Raw genomic sequence first — 15567 nt, 5'->3', positions numbered from 1 at the left:
CTCAACAGAACCGTCCTAAGGCAGTTGCTTCCCCCAAGTTAGAGGGGAAATACAAACCTGCAGCAGTAGCAGAGCAGCTGATTTCCTGTAGGAAGAGGAAGCAGAGCAGTAGGAACTGCTGGACTGGGCCATGATGGGCCTGTGGGAAATTTTTAGAAGATGCTTAACTTTTCTCTCCTCTTAAGGTCTTTTTTTCTCCTGGGTTCCTACTTTTTTCACCATACTTTCTGCTTCTTACCTTTCTTCTTCAGGTACAAATGAGGATTTAGCCATTTTCCTCACATTCTTACCTATTTCTACAAGATGTAATGCATTTTTAGTGGGATTTGCACTGCACTTCCTTTAAGTTATAAAATCTCTTTAATTCTAGCATAATTGCGTCTGTGTTAGGATGTCTGCACTGATCTAAACTACTGCTCTAGCAAGACTGGTCTCTCCTTTCTCAGACAGGCAGGAAAGCCACAAAAAAATTGAAGTTATGAAATGTAATTCCTGGAATATGTGAGATTTTGAGTATTATGTCCACAGATATGTTATTAGAATGTATTTAAATATTCTTTTATACCTGGGGTGCAGTTATTTATTAAGGAGCTAGATAAACTTCACTATCAGTGAATGACATATACAAGAGCACATATGGGTAGAGTAGCAATGCACTCAAAGATCATAGGAAGCCTGGCACAACTGAGTTGTCTGAGACTGTAGGATCACAGATTAGCAGTCCCTTCACAGTGGTGTTATTCTCAGACCTTATTCAAAAGCAAGATTAAAAAGGGTTCTTCACCAGTAAAATAAAACTGAGCTTGTTTTCCCCAGACTAAAAAATCACAAGAGGCTTGTTTTATATAGCAGTGAAATTATGACAGTAGGTAAAGGGTGATTGTGCCAGATAAACCAGAAGTTTCTCTCGAATTCTGCCCCGTAGTTAGTTAGATTACCTGTTCCAACTGAAGATTCCTAAGTTTGAGAAATTTTCTATTTTTTACCAAATTGTATTTACAGTGTGAGAAAATCTTATTCCAATATATTTACTGAAATTACTTCTGCAAACTCATGTAGTTTAAGTAGTTAGTTAATTTTCCATTTCAATGCTCAGGTGTTTGCTAGCATGAATACTTTTTCTTTTTTGAAAGTAACAAATTCTACTTGCATGCTTTTATCCTATCAGGCTTTCAGAGCATACTAAACTTTTACTAACTGATTTGGAAGTTTTTCCTCACTGCCTAGATGGTGCCTTGGAAGATTCAGTGCATGACAGGGGAGAATGGCCTCATGCTGCCAGTATCTGCTCTTAGAGTATCTTTTGGCATTTCAAAAACAATTTCTTTGTTCCCAGCTCATGCATGATCCAATAGAACAGGTAGAGAGGAAGGATAAAGCAGCTGGGAGCAGGAGGAAAGATGAATAAGGTTATGCTTTCAGGGACAAGTACCTACCTTCTGCCCTTCCTTGCCTCAGCTGCCTCTTACAATGGTTGCAGCTCAGCCCTCCACAGCTTCTCTATTTTTGTGCCCCACTGTCCAGTGAGCCCTTCACTCATACAGTAAATAACACTTTCCCTCAAGTCCCAGTATTATGTTTAAACATTCACTTAACCATACACATACGCTCCACCAGCAGTAAAAACAGCCACTCCTCACATCTACAGCAAATTGTTTTGTCTTTAGGTGGGGTTGCCACAAATAATTTTTCTTTGATTGACTCCTCTCTCTCTTGTTATTTTCTGAATCTCCTCCTGCCACCAAAGAAATGGACATGGTACAAGTCCTGAAAGTACACTGGTGCTGTTATTTCTCCTCATGGGCCAAGGATACCTCAGGTCTGTGCCTAACCCAGCCAGTACCAGGGGGTCTGCTGGACATTTTTATCAGTGTCCTTAACCATGATACAAGTGCTGTGTGTATAGTAAATGGAGATTCTTTTAAAAATCGTGATCCTACAAATACTAAGCACAAATATCTCCTCTTCCTTTGTTTTCCTGTTTCCTCATACCCTTCCTTCAGCTTCCCTGCTCTTTTCAGTCTGATTCAGGAAGGACAGGTTTTGAGGGGTCTTATTAGCACAGTAGTTTTCTGGTAAAGTCAGCAGCTCTGCCTCCAGTTACTTAATTTTTTTTTTTTAATAAGCCATATTTCATGCCGAAAAGATGACCATAAGGTCAAATTATTCAATTTTTAGAAGTACGGTTATATTTTGTGGCATAAAACTTTAAAAATTATCAATACAGCAATACAAAGTAGGGTTGGTTCTCTACAGTGTTTTGTCTCCTCTTTACTTGGGTTTATACTTTTCAGTAGGGTGGAAAGACTTGGCTGACAGGGCTCCTGAGATTTTCTGAAAATAAACACAGGAAAAAAATGGATAATCACAGATATAGTTGTGTCTCAGACATTTCCAAAAATGGTACTATGCAGAACAAGAGATTTTACTTTCTAACATAGAAGCAAATCAGAAATACATTATGGTTTTTTGGTTGGGATATGCCTATTAACAAATTGCAGTGCCAGTTCAGGTTACTCCTGCCAGTCCTGAGGATACTCTCTGGAGGCTGACAGAGGTCCAGCCACATTATCTGGGGTTTGTGAGGGTTCACAAGCTCCCAGGGGCAGGATCCACATCCCAAGGCAGGGCACTGCACTGATGCCAGGCTGCAGTGTCTAGACTCCCAGCCAGCTCATTTAGGATGTTATTGCTCTACACCACATTGACATGTCTAAGTGGTTCTGCCATTTGGTCTCCTCATGCTTTGGAGGGAAAATAATACATGAAAGGCAGATACCCAGTGAACTATAATGGGCTGGCCACTTTAATTATCACTGCAGTCCCACATTCTGCCTGCACTCTGTGACAGAGGCACAATTAAAAAAGCAAAAGTGCACCAGCTACCACAGAGGCATCAGGATTTTACACTTGCAGCACGCTGTAAGGATTTTGGTTACATGCATTTCTACAAACAGAATAATCCAGCGATTAAAAGTCATGCTTGAACCTTTACTGTCTTTTCTTCACAGAGAAGCAATTTGTTTACAAGCATTAAATACTAATAGACACATGTTCAAATATATTGAAGTCATTACAATCCCCTGCTACTGTATAAAGAAAAAAACATGTAATAGAGGCCCAGTCTTCCTTGTACTTACATAAGTAGTGTTGACACATTAATCCTTTCACTCAAAGAATGAATAAAGAAGACTGTAAAATTTTTAGGCACCTATTCAACCAATAGAAAAAAACAATAGAAAAAGAGATTAAAAAAGTAAAACATAATTGACAGGTGGAAAGTATTCATCAATGTGTGAGATATGACACACCTACTCTGTTATATAAAATTATATTTTTAAGACTTTGAAGAGTCAAAGAGTCTTCATTCTCTTTGAAGAGAAATTTGAATACCTTAATTTGAAAATTAAAATGGCATCATTTTACTTCATTTTTGTTCTTTGTTAAATCAACATTTTTTCCCCATAAGAATAATCAACTCTTAATCCATAATTGATAGCTGAAATAACATAAAATCAAAATTCAAATATACCTATATACCTTTCATCACCATCACTATACTGTGAGGAATTAAGAAGCACTTTTACTCATCTCACTCACATAGATAAATATATAAAGTTTAAAATCTCACATTTGCAGCTAATCCATGACTGTATGATGGAACAAAAATGAAGCATGGATTAAGAACACACAGAAAAATCATTATTCAGATGTTCCTGCACCTCAATTATCTTCAGTTTTGATGCAGAACCCCAAACCATGAAAGCTTCACTGGAAGAAGTCATGACTCTATGTGAACCCTGATTAAAATCTGGTCTGAATTTGTAACAAAATAATAAGCCAAGTGAGCTTGTATTTCTTACTTTTCATAAGCATTTCAGAGATCTAAAGTTCTTATCCCACTGTTACACTGGTGTGAAGCTGAGTCATTCATAAGGAACTGTAACTACGATACAGCCCAGATAAATGTCTTAGTGAAGTATGCTTCTGTTTGTCAGTGTAAGTGATCTATAAAAATAAATTTGCTGGGGCAAAAGTAGCTGGGGTTAGCTGGCATCTTTTGGCAGTGTTCAGAAAGCAGCAAGCTTTCCCATAATATTATCTTTATCATTCTATTTGCATTAAAGTTGTGTCTATAAGTGCTTTCTGAAAGCTGCTGTAGTCCAAATAAAGATCAAGGATCTCACCTTTGTTATTTCTGCTGCTAATGCATCAAATTAGACACAAAAAACCCAAATATACTTAAAGGAATTATGTGAGATATAGACAACAACGCCAGCATTAATCTATTTTCCCAGAAATTGTTTCACTTTTTAAACACCGGCAGACCAAACCATAAACATTACATATGTATGAATCATTGCCAGCTGGGGAGAAAGGCGCTGTAAATCACAGCCAGGTACTCTCTCACATACTTCTGTCTCTAGTTCTGACCCATCAGAACTAGAAGACCTTCACTGGATTCCAGAGACATTTTGCCAGCTCACTGTACTTGAGGCTTGCTAGGAAGATCCTCACTCATGCTGGAGCGTATGACAGCAGGAACTTCTACAAAAGATGTTGAGAAATACAGCCACTGAGTTTCCCTGTCATCTTACAGAACTATTTTTAAACATGCATATACATATGCATTATTATATACGTTTTACTTTTTTGCTCAGCACAAGCTACAAAGCCTATGAAAGATTTACATAAAGTTCTTGAATTATAGTTAATTTGCAGATGAATTCAATTGCTTTTAGCTGTGAAGATGAAAAGAAGCATAAAGGACACCATTATTCCCTTTGTAAAAATCAGTCTTGTAAAAATGAAATCTTCAAACATAGAAAAATTTCCACAGCTTAACCTTTCCTGTGCAAGGGGTTCCATTAGAACAACAAGCTAATAGCATCTGATTCTCATTTAAATGAGTCATCCAATTATCCCGTGGACATCAAGAAGCAGAATGGGCTAGGACCTGAGGATAGTCTTGGCCGTTGGATATCTAAAAGCACCTAAAATCTTAAACCTGTAAATGGGGAAGAAAGATTTATTGTAGTGTTCAGAAGAGCATAACACCGCTGCCTTTATATGCAGTCATGAAGAGTCAGTCCATGCTCCAATTTCTGAATTGAGTATGGCAACATTCATTCCAAACACATGCAAAGAGGATGGAAGGGAATAGGCTTTGCTCTTTATGGCTTACCTCATGCAGTAAGTTTCATATATTTTCATAGTAAACACACTCAGGAACAAAACAGAAAGAACACTGAAAAGCAATGCAATTGAATTAACTATTTGCCTATATGAAACACAAGTCTTTCACAACTAAGGACTACAGATCTGGGGATCTGTACTCTACAGAACTGCTCATATTAAAGCAAATGAGTGCAGAGTCACTGTGAGAACCGAAGGATTGGAATATAAAAAGGCAAAAAAAAAAAAGAAGAAAACCCGCCACACTTTCATACTATTTTGAATGCACAAAGTACAGTCTTACTCCTACTATTTGAGGCTCACGAGGAGTAATAGGCAAATGCAAGATCTTGCAGCTGAGCACAAAAGAGACCAAAAGTTGTGCATCAGTTTTGCATGAAACAGCCATCCAGTTTAGAAGATTTCTATGCCTCCAGCTACTCGGAGCCTGAGGAGACGACACTTGGATAATCACCACATTCCTAACCTGACAGCAAAGGAAGGACTAACTCCCTGTAATTGACTGACACTTAGCCATACCAGGGAGACTAATTTGATCACCATGTATATGTTCTTCATGAGGAAAATAAAATAAAAAAACAAAAATCTGATTCCAGCTGCCAATGACGTGTAATTCCTGCATTTAACACTTCAGTTTAGTAACCTTTGCATCTACAATTGTATTAAGAAAGAGCAACTGTATTACTTATGGTAATCTCATTTCACCATTTTAAGTGACGTTAGTTTGTGTGGGTGCTTGTAGCTCTGCATACATGTGTGCAAACAAATGGAAGAAAAAACTGAATGCCTGCCAAATCGAAAAGGAAATAAACAGCAGGGAATTAAATGGGTTTTTTCAGACTTCTAAGAAACAATTAAGAGGAAGAAAGAATAAAACCAAAAGCACAAGAAAGCACTTAGCAGTAACTGATGCTTCTTGGGACCAGGATCATGCTAAAGGATCTGTTCAGGTGTATCCAACCTCAGCGTATTAAATTCACATATTTTTAAAGCCAGAAGGGATCATTAGTTATGATCATTAGTTGTCTGCTACCACAGGCTATAAAGAATTTCTGCCAATGAGGTCTGAATAAAACCTGACACTTCATGAAGCAGGAGAACATCTTTTAGGGCACAGTCAATTTTTACATAAAACCTTTGGTCCTGCCCATCTGTGTAGGCTCTCTTGGACATTTTAACTATATTCATCATAGGACTATCAGGAGAAGCTCTCTCCTATGCAGGGTACCTGAAGGGGAAACAGGAAGCTCGGATGGGATGTGAGATGTGGTCAGGGTCTCTTCACTGGCATAAATTTTAGCCAATTCCAATGCATATTCCTATTAAAAACAGTAATCCACCGGGAATTCAGCAAAGCTGTTCACTAGTCATTGATGGGCTTTATTCCCATACAAAGGTAAGAAAACAGAAAAAAAAAAAAAAAAGAAAAAAAATGCTTAACATGAAAGAACAGAAACAATTAATGCTCCAAATCATGGATAGGAAGAACTAACCAATGGAGAAAAACTGTGTAACGAGCAACCCAGCTGAGACTGTAGCACAATTTGCTTCTGTTGCTGGGTCAGGTATTCTCCTACCCACAGCCCTTTTTTCCACTGCATGTCCTTTCCGTGTTCTCTGGTCCAGTTCTCAGCAAATTTGAAACCATTGCCTTGTACACCATCCTCCTCCTTCATCAGCAGAAAAGCCAAGAGGGGATTACCACACTACTGCTGGTCCAGTTTGTGTGTTGTGCATATGTATAACAAATGACTTTATTATAATACCGTGAATCACTGGTGAACTAGAATCCAGAGATGTGGGAAATTTTATTTCGTTTGAATAAACAAGTCTCAACATTTTGCTTCTTTGTTTCAACACCAAACCCCTCCTTTCCTGGCAACAGAACCTTCCTTAAATCTCCTTTAATTCAGAGAATAGCAATCACAGCTACAACCATCAAACCTGTGATTCATCTGGAATGTGTAGCAGCTACAGAATAGCTCAGGGTAGACTGATGAAATACACAATAGACAAGGGATGAAGTTTGTTCATAAGCAGGGATAAAATTTTAAAAATCGTGTCTAGTGAGTCCTGCTTTCTTCCTGACCGAGCAGAGGAGTAGTAACTGGTATCACTCGGGCAAGAGGGTACAATAATCCTTCTGAGGGGCTGCATAGCAGTTGTTTCAGGAAATTGCATTTTACCTCAAAACCCCACACAGGGATCCACCTCACGTTGACAGTAAGCATGCTGACTTTCTGCTCAAGGAAAAGTATTTCACTTGGGAATACCAACCCCCTACATGAATGGGTTTTGTATACATGTAATACAGGCCAAATTTATGTCTCCAATCTGAGAACAGATAATACCCCACTGTGACTAGAGGCAAAAAATGAGAGAGAAAAAAAGAAAGAAAAAGTGACAAGAAGCCACAATAATTTTCCCCTAAACTGTGAAGGTTGTTCTTTCACCTTTGCAAAGAGGTTGCACTTTTGCTAGCCTACTGTTACTACTCTGTGCTCTGCATGTATCGCACCAGGATTTTAAATATCCAGTACTGTATTTTTGAAATGTTTTGAATTATATTAATATTTTTACTGAAAAGCATATCTGAAAACTGAGCTACTTCTGAAGCTCAGCATGGAAAGGCTTCAAAAGGCATTTATTCTGAAAGTAAAAAAAAAAAAAAAAAAAAAGGGAAAAGAAACTACAAGCATCTAAGCCCTGAATGCTTCTGCTCCATTTTATCATGTATTTCATTATTGCTTTTTTTTCTTTCTGTCAATTCTGCCTCAAAGTGTTTTTTTCTGGTTATTCCTAGAAAAGACTCATCCTAATTTCCAGATGCAAAGGCATATCAGGATTATACCCAGTTCAGAACTAGTGAAACTTAGAATATAAAAATACAAACTCTCATCCTCTTTTAAAGCTCTTAATATTAGACTAAATGTAAGTTTAATAAAGAGAAATTGCAAACAGGTAAATTACTGCTTGTCTTTCTCATTAGGGTGTGGTGAAAATTAATTCCTATGCAGAAAGTACTTTGAATCTTTGCATGAAAGGCATTACTTTGGTTGAGAGCAAACTAGTATTATTAAGTGTTATTTAAATAAATTGGAGGCAGGGAACATCATAAATATTTCCCTGTAGGTTAAATCTGAGGACTGGTCCCTGTTGCATTGTAGCTCAAGTTTAACCTTTAGACCACTGACATCATATGCATCTCATTTACACGACAGAGGTAAGGCTCCCCTGGGCCTGCCAATATCCCAGCCATGGCCTAAACACCCAGCTGACAGGCAACACACTGTAATTGACAAGGAACTTTGTAAGGTAATTTTGGACTTCAAAAGGAAGGAAATCATAATTTCATCTTTAAGTTAGTTTTGCTTTAAAAATGCACAATAGTGAATATACAACCATGTGACCCAAGTGTAAACCCCATCATTTTAAAGCCCATAACTTTATATTATGACCCTCAAATCAGTGTCTACCCACAGTCAAATTAACATACTTTGAAGGTTTTGCTGAGAAGAAATTAATAGAATAAATCACAGCTATGAGATTTCTTTCTGATCCTTGCTGTTGATTTTCATGCTTTAAGAAGATAACTAAGACTATTAAAATGCCAGCCCTGGAGACCTTGTGTAATCACAAAATAAGTGTATCACAAAGCAGCATCAATGCATATTTGCTAAATCATCAGTAATGCCCACCTGCAGAGGTCTGACAGGATTGTACTGTTCATGAATTTCCTGTTTCAAAAATCAAGTTGCATCTGGACATAGGTAATCATATCCATTTAAGTCACATTCATTCAGTGCCCTTATGTCCATCTAGATAGGCTTATAAATACAAGGCAGTGGTCATAAAGCCTGCTTAGAAATATTTTAACTAAGAATGCAAGCAGAAAAGAGAATATAGCTGACAAGAGCCAAGACACTTCAACTACTAGCTCAGACATTTTTTGCATTTGATTAAGATGTCAAAAATGGAGAGAAATGTTTAGTTTATAAAATTGCTACTATTTACATAAAAAAAAATTTAAAGCATTAAAAATATGTAAAGTGGTCAATGAAATAAAATTTATTTTTTATTGTTCTCATAAGAGTTATTTGGAAAGATACCCTGGCGTAGGCAAAAGTGTGTATCCTCTTGTGAACACCTGTGAAATGTTGAGTTTAATTGGGCAACAGCTGGTGCTGATTGTGGGTTTTCTTGCTGTATCTCATTACTGGTTTCCCCTTTGCTCTTTCCTGATTCACTGCTGCTGGTGTGCTGCTTAAACAACCCCAGCAGAAATAAAGACAGCCAAAGAAAATGATTGAAATAGTTTGTGTACATCTGTGTGCTTTTGAGCTTTCTCAGACTTTTGCAGATGGATGGAGTATGTGGGTGGTGGTCTGAGGACATCACACACTGGCTGACAGTCCTCACAATATATTTCAATCTCCATCTAGGCATCAAATTTTTCTGCAGAGGTTAGGAGAAGCTGTAATTTAAAACTATTTGTGGTCTAAAAAGCTCAGGAAAAAAATTTTTAAAAGCACCCATAATAACCTTGTCATTTTGCAGTGGAATATACTGCTTTCTCTCACTTCAATAAAATTATCAAGAAGTAATCATGTATGTCCTACTGCATTATCTTGCTCAGCATTCTCAGGGAAAAGCTGCTGATCCTGAGAGCCAAACTACCAGGTTTTGCAATGTTTAGGAGAATTAGGAGTTCAGAGAAAAGACATTTTGAGTGCTGACCTTGATAAAAGCAGGAAAACTCAAGAGTGCACAAAGTAGAAGTGTAAATGGCAGATGAAAAATGAGGGGTTTTGGAAAAGAGTATTGAAAGAAAGTCAAATAAAAAGTCTTTTGCAGTGAAATTATCAGCCAGATTCCTATTTCCAAATAAGAACATAACTTGAGAAAGTCTGAAATTGATAACAGAAGAAAAATACCAAAATACTTTTGGAAGAGAAGTTACTAATGACTCGAGAGAGATCAGAACTAGACTGAGACTACACTCTTTTGAAAATGGAAATTCTCCTCTCTTTTCCTGATACATAAGTTCTTACACAGAGAGAAAACAGGATCAAAACTATCCCTACTGTTAATGCTGTATAAAAAAATCCCAAGTCCTCAGATTCAATGATCTGAAATAGCAGTTAATTGAGCACTCATTTTAGTTTGAGATAGTAAGTTTAGGTCAATGATGTTGATTTTAATACCACAGATATTCGAACAATATTTATAAACTAGATTGCTTTCAATTTGTATAGCACTACGACATATTATGAACATAATACTATATGAATTGATAATATCAGCATACAATTTACATTAATCTACCATATCATAAGCACGTGAGACCATTAAATATTTTGTCTTTCTAATACTGTTTTGATTTCCAAGGCCTTTAACATTAACCTCCTCTTTTTTCTCCTATCTTTAAGAACAGAAAAAAAGTAAAGCAGGCAACAAGATCATAATGCTGTGTACAGCAAGAGAATTAAGTTCTTAACAACAGAAATACAACATTGGGATATATTTTATGCGTGTCTATATATATAAAGTTGAAAGTTTATCCATAACTGAAGTGATATGACTTAATCTCGGCACATTGAGCTGACATAATACCACCTTAAATGAAATGGGACAGATAAATATTTTGACTTATTTTATTTTTCCATAGGGATAGAAGCTTTGAATATATAAATATGTTCAGAAATACTTATACCTATGAGAATACAGGGCATTTGTTAATACTTATAATCCTGAACTGTGAAGAGTTGTAGTATTAATTTGTATTGTCATTGAGAGCTTTAGATTTACCTATTAGTGTTCTTACAAGTCTCATTAATAGAGGTAGCCTTAGCAGTGTGCTTTTGTTATTTCTGCAGCTGTAGCAACAGAAGGAATTTAGGTGTTTTGAGACAATTTTCAGATAGTGTCCCTGCATCTAGTTTGACATATTTAGTGTGACATTGTGTTTTATGTCTTTATTAATGCAGTATGAGTGTTGTTATTACCTCAGAAGAGAATTTCTACATACACAATACCTAAAAATGAAGGAAGAATTTTTTCACTCGTCCATATTAAGAGAAATATTTGCCATGTCGAAACATATTTTTATTTAAAGACAGAAAGACATTCTTTGTGTTGAATCAGATAAACATTAATATCAAATTTACCCTCAGTGCTGTAACTCCAAAATTTGCAGACAATTTAGACCACAATATTTTGTCACGAAAAATTAGTTGGTCTACTGAGCTCCTAGAGGAACTACGTCATCACGAGGTGGCAGCTAAGTTCTGTATTTGGATTAAAGAGCTCACTGATCACCTCCCTGCTTGTTAGGTGGCGTTTCCCAAAAGGAATTGTGCATGGATCCATCCCATCTCTGTCAGACCCACCCATTTTTCTGAGTCAGATGCTATGATAGACACACAACAGCATCTCTCTGCTCTGCTAATGGCTTCTTCTCAAGATGAAATATGGCACGTCAGTTCACAAGGACCCAAAGATTTCTGTTTAAGATGAAGACAAATACAACAAGACTATGAAATTATGTCCTTCTAAACACCAGGTAAACAATTCTAAAACTGAAGCTTTTAAAAACACCTAGATAAACTTCCTGAAATTCACCACAGTAAAAATAATACATCTTTCCTAAGCTTGGTTGCAAATAAGAGATATTGCCCCAGGCAGCTTCCAGCAATATCAAGCAATATCAAACAAAATCAGGTTATGGCAAGATACCTCGGTTTCATCATATATTTAGCTGCATCTTACAGTTGCAATTTATATCAGAACCAACGCCATATTTCCAAAGGCTACAAATTTTTACATCAAAAGCTTGATTCTTGGCAGAAACAACTATCCATTTAGAGGAATCATGTTACAAATGCAGAAATACTAGTTAGTTATGTTCAGAGAAAGTAGGTTAAAGACAGTAAAAGGTGCCAAAAGCTTGACAAACACCTTACTCTTGCAAGGCAAATCACACCATTTTTTGCCACTCATGTATAGTCCTTGAGAGGCTTTCTTTAGCTCATTTCCATGTGAACCATTGGGAAATTTATTGACTGATTTTAATGTGAGATTCATATAACACACGTACACACAGAGTGTTTGAAGTTGGAAGAGTTCTCTGGAGGTCACCCAGCTCAGGCAGGGTTAGCTAGAGTCAGTTACCCAGGATCACACCCAGACAACTCTCCAACACCTCCTAGGATGGAGAATCTTCCACCTCCCTGGATAACCTGTGCTCAGTCACTCTCACAGGGAAAGTGTTTACTGATGCAGAGGGAACCTCCTGCATTTCAGTGTGTGCCCATCACCTCTGGTCCTGGACCCATCCTCTTCTCACCCTCACTTCATGTGTTTATACACACTGATGAGAGTCCCCTAAGCCTTCTCTTCTCCAGGATGAACAGTCAACTCTCTCAGCCTTCCCTCATGAGAGAGGAGTAGTATAGAAGCCAATAGCTATTAACTATAATCATGATTCTGTATTCACATAAAACAAGGCCTAAGAGTTATATTCAAATTTATGAACCCAAGGGAACATACATACACGTCTAAAATGAAATCTGGCCCAGCTAGTTGTCGGTACTTATTTGATCCAGAAAAAGTCTATGATGTTCAAAAAAAAATAAAACTTATCTCCATAATGGAATAGATCAATTTAAAAATTGTGCCATCACTTTTCTAACTATCTTCTTGCCTTGGGAATCTTTACTCTTTGAGTCTAATCCAGGTGAATGGAGTTCACAGATGTCTGAAAGCTGAATCATCTCTTCCTGAACAGAAGGAAATGCCATGAGGAGAAGCGATGACTGAGCAAGCAAAGATAAGGACCTGAAATGTGGCTGTTTCTCATGCCCACACGCCAACAGGTAGAAAGTTACATGTAAAGGAGTTCAGGAACCTGTTGGGTTGGATAGGAGGATGCCCATATTTTTGGAGATGTCAGCAGACACCTGCAGAGGCAGGGTACGCGGCCTAGCAGAGACAGCCATTGAGGACATGAATGTGTACAAACTAAGTGGTATCACGTCCAAACTCATCAGTTCTGCTGCAGAGTTGTCTTGGTTTTGAAAGACAGGTGTCTGCTAAGGAAGGCAGAAGCCTCCCTTGAAGTGGCAGATATAACCCCTTTTCCTTCTAAGTTACTATATTTTGAAATCAAGGGCCTTTAGGTGAAGATGTGGGAAATAGGAATAACAGTTCTTTACTATATATATATATATATATGTATATAACCAGTCAAACAGAACAACAACAACTCTGGCAGTAACAGCAAACAATCACAAACCCAGTCCCAGCCTTCTTGGCTGTCAGGCCCTTTCCCCTCGGGTGCAGTTCCGCTCGCAGCCGGCAGGGGCGCTGGCGGCTCCCGGTGAGCAGGGCAGGTGCGATGGTTCCCCCGCGGCTGCAGGGGGCGCTCCGGAGCGAGCTCGGGGAGCACGCGGCAATGGCGGCCTGGGATCCCGGGAAGGGATGGAACAAAGGCTTCACAAACCCCTGGGCAGCTGATCCCGGGCTCTCAGGAACAGCAGGCTGGAACAGCAGGCTGGAACGGCAGGCTGGAACGGCAGGGACGAACGCAAATCCCGGGTGGCAGGCGAGATGTATCCAGATGGGAGAACCCCACGGAGGCCCAGGCAGGCAGGGCGAGCAGGGCTACAGCGTAGCGAAAGCTCGAAGCAGCAGCGGGGCAGGGCAGCCACAGCCCGGTCTCCAGCAGGGCAGGGAAAGCGGCTTTTGGGGTCCCGGCGTTGTTTCCAGCAGGAAGAAAGAACGGCCAAAAAGAAAGAAGCAGCAGCTCCTTTCTCTGCAGCTTCTCTCTCCGGACGCTCAGAGCGAACTGACCCCACACCCAGGTGTAGACAAAGGAATAGCCAGGCCCGCCCCACCCCCCTTTTTATCTTTCTTAAGTACAGCTATTTGTCCCCTAGCAACATGCATATGGGAGAAAATTCCTTTAACAGGAAAAAAAAACTAAGACTAAACTAAAACCCCAACAAGAGTAGGTTTAATTACCATTAGTGCCATACCACCCTGATGAGGGTCTGCACTGCTTTTGGATGCAGTCCTAGTTTAGTCATGTTTTCTTGGGCGTGACTGACCAGGCTCCACTGTGAAATACAAGTATGTTCCAAGCAACTTCAGATGCTTTGTAACTAAGTCTGGTGGATATTGAGTCAGGTATGATCAGGAGCCCAACTAACTTCTCCATCTGAGACATGAAATGTGAATTATATCTCTAAATCAGCAACCAAAGCCAATTCTTTGGAATACTTAAAAAAACACTACAGTGAGACAGAATGGTAGTACTAACACTGCTCAGGAATTCATCTTATGGTTTATCATGCTCACAGCCCTGTTACTGTAGCAGCATTACAGAAATGTGTCAATATAGTGAAAAATTATGAAGTATCCAGCAATGAAAGATGCAATCGATCAGTCTCCATCGATAAAGATAAATTCTGGTTTCTCAGGTATTAAATCTGCCAATCACTCTTCTGATTAGCTGGGTGATTAGGATGTTTAACAGCTGAAAGCAAGAGAAAAATCACTATGGTTCTATATACAATTTCCTATTTAGAGTCTTATAAAATTGCCCATGCCAACTGCTAAAACAGCTCATAACATATTACCACTAAATTCACAGTGAACACCAACAGGTGTGTAATTCTCTTCCTACTCTCCACAGGCAGCTGGGGACACAATCATGTTGTTTTTCTCTTCTCTCCTTTATATATCTTCCTTTTTCTTTCTTCTTTCAACTTTGTCCTTTTTTCCTGGGTATTTTTAGCAGCAGCTTTGGAAAATCGAAGTTGGAAAAGTGAGCCTTAGACATTGTTCTGACGGCAATGAGATTTGTGGTCTTTCTTATGTCCTCTGATAATGAGATCCAAACCACTTGCCTTGGTGCCAAGGAAGCCCTATCTCCAGCTCCCACAAGCTTCACCCTTGAGGCTGACAAGCTCATAGCTTCTGAAGGAACACAGTTGCCAAAGGATGTCAGCAATACAAAGGGAGAGGTCCTCTCACTGAAATTTTGAGTCGTGTTCATCACTGGTCTTGAAGATTAATCACAGAACCTTGCGTTTGGTCCAATAGACTTATGATTTCACAATAACTTTATTAAATACATTAGTTCATTAATTTTGCTCTTTCTTTCAGCTACAATGTGAAAATAGAGTTATAGAACTGAGAAAGAAAAAGAAGAAACTTAGTGACTGCTACTGAGTACGCTTAACTCTCATTGGAGCTTTATAATTTAGCATCTGCCTTCTTTTCAATCCAGGCACCACTTTTTCAAAGTTTTTAGTTAATTTGTTATTTTTATACCAACAAACAGGAAAAAGTTAGGCATTAATAATTATT

The 15567-nt window shown here is 38.4% G+C and overlaps 1 long non-coding RNA gene across 1 annotated transcript in view; it reads right to left on the bottom strand.

The window, feature by feature from the left end:
- Window positions 1–2058: 2058 nt before the first annotated feature.
- Window positions 2059–15567, bottom strand: part of LOC121664639 — a 36714-nt gene continuing 23205 nt past the window's right edge. Inside the window, exons 2-4 of the long non-coding RNA XR_006016061.1 lie at window positions 4416–4548; window positions 3141–3211; window positions 2059–2334 (exon numbers count right to left, since the gene is read on the bottom strand). This is a non-coding gene — a long non-coding RNA (uncharacterized LOC121664639). The remainder of the gene's footprint in view (window positions 2335–3140; window positions 3212–4415; window positions 4549–15567) is intronic.

Source organism: Corvus kubaryi, unplaced genomic scaffold (genome assembly GCF_017639235.1).
Source record: "Corvus kubaryi isolate FWS band 111438036 unplaced genomic scaffold, C.kubaryi_AGA036_p1.0 37302, whole genome shotgun sequence".
NCBI lineage: Eukaryota > Metazoa > Chordata > Aves > Passeriformes > Corvidae > Corvus > Corvus kubaryi.
This window is presented reverse-complemented; position numbering and strand designations above follow the sequence as displayed.